The following is a 6000-nucleotide window of genomic DNA, read 5'->3' on the forward strand; positions in this document are numbered from 1 at the left end:
TCACTGAGAGATCAGGATACATGCTGACCATAGAAGTTTATGGAGGGGGTGAGCTGCTGGAGGGAGACAGAGGCGGGGAGACACAGCTGCACTGTTTAGTACTGCTCTGTTATGTCTTTCATCCTGCTGCTTTTGAGGGTGTGCTTCGGAGAGGTGGGAAAACAGGCTCTCCTCTTGTCTCTGTATGGGACATTAATTTACCAGTCAGTTTAGAGTTGGTGAACAGAACAGGAGCCCGAAGAGTGGGGGGGAAGCATTTGGAGGCATTTGAAAAGGTAAAGTATAAAACTAACCGCAGGCTAGGCGGCCCACTCTAGAGCAGCCCACTGGAAATCTCCAAGGTCGACCAGATTATCAGTCCAGGCCTGCCTTCTGCACTAACTTCATTGTAACTACTTCATCACATTTGCACCTATTAGTGATTGCCATTATTTTCAGGTCCAATTTGCTTTTTTGTTTTTTTACATAGTCAATATTGGTGTATGGACCCACAGAAGACTATCGGCGACATAGTACAGAGCTTTACAAGATGGGTCAATACAACAGGCTTCACCTTTAGTCCAAAAAGACTTTCCTATGTTTTTTGTATTGATTTCTCTTCCAGTTGCCGCAGGTTACAATATGCTTATGATATAATGCTCAACTACAGCCATTGCCAATCTGCAGCACATGAGATTTCCTGGAGGATCCAGACAATCAGCAGGGGAATTTCACTGGTAAAACACATGTACTGATTGGCTGTCTAGTGATCTCCACAGTAAAGTACTTGTTAGCGCCGGCAGATAGCTGTACAGTCCTATCTGATGGTGGCAGGATGAGCTGCTTTTTTGGACTCCAGGTGAGGGTGGCTCCGCTTTATTTCTGGTATACGGTGTGTATAGTACAGGACTCTGAAGAAGCTCTTGTCCTCAACACAGAAACTTCCAGCTATTTCTATATGTAAGGACTTTCTCCATCTGTATTCATTTTGTATCCTCAAATTATAGTGTTCAACTTCCCTACCAGAGCTGTATCGATCATACATCCAATTAATGGATATGTTTTATATCTATTGCAAGTTTTAAAAGCTCTTTAAGGATTCAGAGGTCAATAGAAGATGCCCCTTATCTCTTCACCAATAGTGGACCTTCTTTGCATGACAGGAGACAGTATAATTATTTACAGTGTAGGTAAGCTGCAGGAAATTCCCAGCCCAGTGTAGCTTCTAAAGAACTTCAGCCCCTAAAATCAGTGGATACCCATTAATGTTCATGCATTCTTAGGCCTCATACACACTGCAGATTTGTATAGTATTTTGTAAATGGTGCACCATTTACATGGGACCTTGTACTGGAGATTTCCAAGAGTTCTGCAGTTTCCCTCCACTGAGCTCTGTTTTACACACGGGCCTACATAGGCCGAAATCCCATCTTGCAGTTGCTGTCTCTTTATTATGTTTAAACTTTATTTGCACCTTTTGTGGAAGTTGTAATTGGAGGAGGAGGTTATTCGACCTTTATTGAAATGTCACTGAGTGTGTGTCAATATAACTGTGCTAAAAATATAACTGGGTGACAGAAGGTCAAGAGCTTCACCATGAAAGGGAGTCTTGTCACAGACTTTTCACTAATTAAACTACCAGCAATGTCCATCAACACATGGTAAAAACATGCTAAACATATCTGTAGGACATTTTGGTGGTCATTGAATATCCAGGAAAATAACTTTTATTCCTATGCAAATCAGCTCCCATGAGCCCAAGCCCACTCCCATTCTCTGCCTCCAACCTCCCAAGGCTTCCTCCCCTGACATCACAGTGATGGGGCTGCAATCTCATGCAGGCGCCATCTGCTGAACTTCATGTGCCTGCACATTGTATTCCCTTTTGTAGGCTATTGCCTTAGGTATATGTACTGCTCGGGCAATAGCCCACAAAAGGGAATGTAGTAGGGGGACAGGGAAGTCTTGGGCTTGCTCTTCTAACCAATCTCGGACATTTCTAGCCATTTCACATTTCATGTTGCATTATCTTGCTGGAAGATCCCATCTGTCCCAGGGAAGACAATCTGCATGTATGGGTTGTACATGATCTGAACGGATGAATTCATACCCAAATAATTTGAGAGCCTTCCTCATGGATCTGTGGGCCCAAAGAATGCCATGAAAAAATTTCCCAGGCCATAATGCTGCTACCACCAGCTTGTGTTCTTCCAGGAATGGTTGCAGGGTGTTTGTTCTCTGATGTTTCTTGCTTCACACACCAACGTCCATCCATTCGATGAAGCAGAAAACGTGAATCAGAGATTAGCGGAGGTCTAATTCTGATACTGCCACTCAAAAGCATTACCTCTGCTAACAAAGTTGCATCAGCAGAAAAGTGACAATCCATCTGCTTTGGAGCCCCATCTGCAGTAGGGTTCTCTTAACGGTTGTTTTAGACGTGGCTGGTAGCCCCCTGGTTCATTTTGGAGGTGAACTATTTCACTGTAGCATGTCGGTCCGCCTTCACGTACCTGTACCTGTAGCCAATGTAACTTTTTTTTTCCATTGTTTTTTGAAGCCACTGGTCACATCATTTGTCCTGCTCCATAAAAGCCTTTCAGTTGCATAATTTCTGTCTTTATGACCCCCTCCTAATAGGACACCTTCTTTTTTTCTAATAAAAAGCAACAAAACCCCACACTCTATGAAAGATACTCAAAATAGTCTCCTTGTTGATGACTTGTGTGTGAACAGTAAGCATTTGGACTGCTATGAGGAAGAGGTCAGGGGGACGTGGGGAACTCATGCATAGCTGTGTTGGTGGTGGGAGTATTAGTGGCACTTGTAGCCACGGTGGTGGCAGTAGAGACAGTGGTAGCAACAGTGGCACTCAGGGCAAATACAGAACAGGGAATTGGGAGGGGGCCAAGGAGCCCATGATGACATATCATAGTTTGATAAAAGTGTTGGGGAGGGTGAGGACTCTGGTGATTGTGCTTTCGACAGGACCTGGGAGCCAAATTGGGGCGCGGAGGAGGAGGTGACATCGGAGTAGGTGGGTGGTGGCCATGGCAGCAGGAGCAGAGGCAACGTGCAGAACCTCCCAAAAAACTGCCATGGCTAGATCTACTCCTATTATGGCCAGCTAGGGAGCTGGTGATGCCACTGATACTCTAGTAATAGCATATGTCTGGATTCCAAATCCAGTAGGAGTCCACTGGCCTACATATAGGGGGTTATTTATCAAACTGGTGTAAAGTAGAACTGGCTTAGTTGCCCATAGCTGCATTTTCCAAAGGAGCTGTCCTAATGAAAGGTGGAGTCTGAATGGTTGCTATGGGCAACTAAGCCAGTTCTACTTTACACCAGTTTGATAAATGACCTCCTTAGTTCATATCTCAACCTCATCAAACAACTTTTTGATAACCTGGTATGATTTTCTCACTCTTAAAATCCAGATCGATAGTCTTTATATCAAATGCATGCAAAGTTCAGACACCAATATGTAACTAAAGCCTTAGGCTTCTTTCACACAGGGCGAGAATTCCGCACGGGTGCAATGCGTGAGGTGAACGCATTGCACCCGCACTGAATCCGGACCCATTCACTTCAATTGGGGTGTTCAAATGAGCAGTGATTTTCACACATCACTTGTGCGTTGTGTGAAAATCGCAGCATGTTCTATATTCTGCGTTTGTCATGCAACGCAGGCCCCATAGAAATGTATGGGGATGCGTGAAAATCGCAAGCATCCGCAAGCAAGTGCGGATGCAATGTGATTTTCACGCATGGTTGCTAAGGAGACGAGGGATGAGTTACCCAGGACCCCATTTACTTTATTATTTTTTTATAACATGGTTGTAATGGAAAATAATAGCATTCTTTAATTCAGAATGTTAAGTAAAAGGTCCATTGTGGGGTTAAAAAATAAAATAAAAATATAACTCACCTCATCCGCTTGATCGAGTTATATTTTATTTATTTATTTTAACCCCACAATGGACCTTTTACTTAACATTCTGAATTAAAGAATGCTATTATTTTCCATTATAACCATGTTGTAATGGAAAATATAAAAATATACAGAACACCAATCCCAAACCCGAACTTCAGTGAAGAAGTCCGGGTTCGGGTCTGGGTATCACAGTCAGTTTTTTATCACGCGCATGCAAAACGCATTGCACCCGCGTGATAAAAAGAGCTGCCTCATCCTCCTTTCTCCTACTTATCAGGGATTATGATCCGGTCTCCTCATGAACTTCATTCCTACAGAGATTCAGATGATCATATATTCAGGATCATAATCCGTGACAAGTAGTGTAGAGAGGAGGATGAGGCAGCTCTTTACCTCAGTGTTGTAAAGTAACTTGTCCTCCTGTGTGATTAGGACAGGTTTTGTGTTCACTAATAGGACGGTGGCCATTTTATTTCCCCTCATGATGGCTCCCCAGACAAAACTAGTCATAATAAATAATGAAAGTTATTTGGGAATATATTTATAATAAAGTAATATTTAAGTATTTTTGTTTTCTTAATTCCCGGAGAACCCCTTTAAGCCTCCGCCAGAGGTGTCTGAGGCCAAGTTCACACATCAGTACTTTGTTAAAGCTACTTTCACAAAGTCAGTGTTTGATCAGTGATTTCCATCAGTGTTTGAGAGCCAAAACCAGGAATGGAACCTACACAGAGATAATGTATAATGGACAATGTGTTTGCGATCACAGTCACTTATGGAAATTCCAAATAAATCACTGACCAAACACTGACTGTATGAAAGCGGCCTACTGTAAGTGTCTGGTCAGTGGTTTACATCAGTGACTGTGCATTGTGCCGGTGGCCCACTGCATAAGTGGTTCATGTATTTCTCGCATATATTTTCATCCCAAACGCTGTATATAGGGAGAACGGAAGGGGTTAATTAGCTGGCCCTTGTGCTGATTGCTGGGTGGGGGCGGTCCATCTATCTAGATGCTGCTGTCTAGTGTGTAGTTGGTGTCTGTGAGTGGATGCAGCAGATAGGTATCCTCCTGCCCTGTGAGCCAAGAGCAGCCAGAAAGCTGCTGTAGAAAGTGCCTACTGAGAGAGAGGGATAGAGCTTACAGAAGGATTAACGCCAATACAAGTATCTGTCAGAGAAGGTAGGGCTAGTTTCACATTAGCGTTAAAATCTCCTGGCAACGGAATAGCCTGCTGGATTTTATCGTATCCAGCATAGCCAGATACTGACGTTCCCTCTGGAGCCCATTAAATACTGGGACCTGGTGGGGATCCGGCCTGTTTCCCTATTCCCTTCCCAGGCCTATTGCATTTGTGAGTCGAAATCAGGCGTGGGTCAAAGACTCAGAACAGATGCAAATCTTTCCATGACGGGCATTCATACGACCAGGTCTGTGCGCATCCTGCACTTTTTACAGGCCCTATTGAAAAAATGTCTACACTTGTCCACAAAACAGACAAGATTAGGACCTGCTCTATAAGGCCCCCTGCACACGAACGTGTGCTTCCCGTTGCCGTATTGCGGACCGCATTTGCGGATCCGCAATACACGGGTGCCGTTCCGTGGGCATTCCGCATCACGGATGCGGACCCATTCACTTGAATGGGTCCGCAAATCCGGAGGTGCGGAACGGAACCCTACGGAAGCACTACGGCCCTTTGCGGGCCGCAGCACGACCACGGGGTGCACACGTTCGTGTGCAGGGGGCCTAAGTTGCGGCTCGGCCACACAGAAGCAGACAGCACATGGATGACATCTGTGTGCTGTGTGCACTTTTTGTAGACCTGTAGAAATGAATGGGTCCACATGCAATCCGCAAAAAATGTGGATCGGATGCGGACTGAAAATACAGTCCCTTGAATGCACCCTAATAGCTTATCTCTGTGGAGGCTCCACTCCTGGTTTTGGCTCAGGCCTAACATGAAAACTCCATGTAGGCTGTTTCTCAACGCCCAGACTGCCAGTGGATTGCTGCTTTGATATTCAACTCTACAGGGTCACGGGTTCTCTGCAGTATTTCTGGAAGACCAACTGGAGGAGCA

Source organism: Bufo bufo, chromosome 2, assembly GCF_905171765.1.
Source record: "Bufo bufo chromosome 2, aBufBuf1.1, whole genome shotgun sequence".
Lineage (NCBI taxonomy): Eukaryota > Metazoa > Chordata > Amphibia > Anura > Bufonidae > Bufo > Bufo bufo.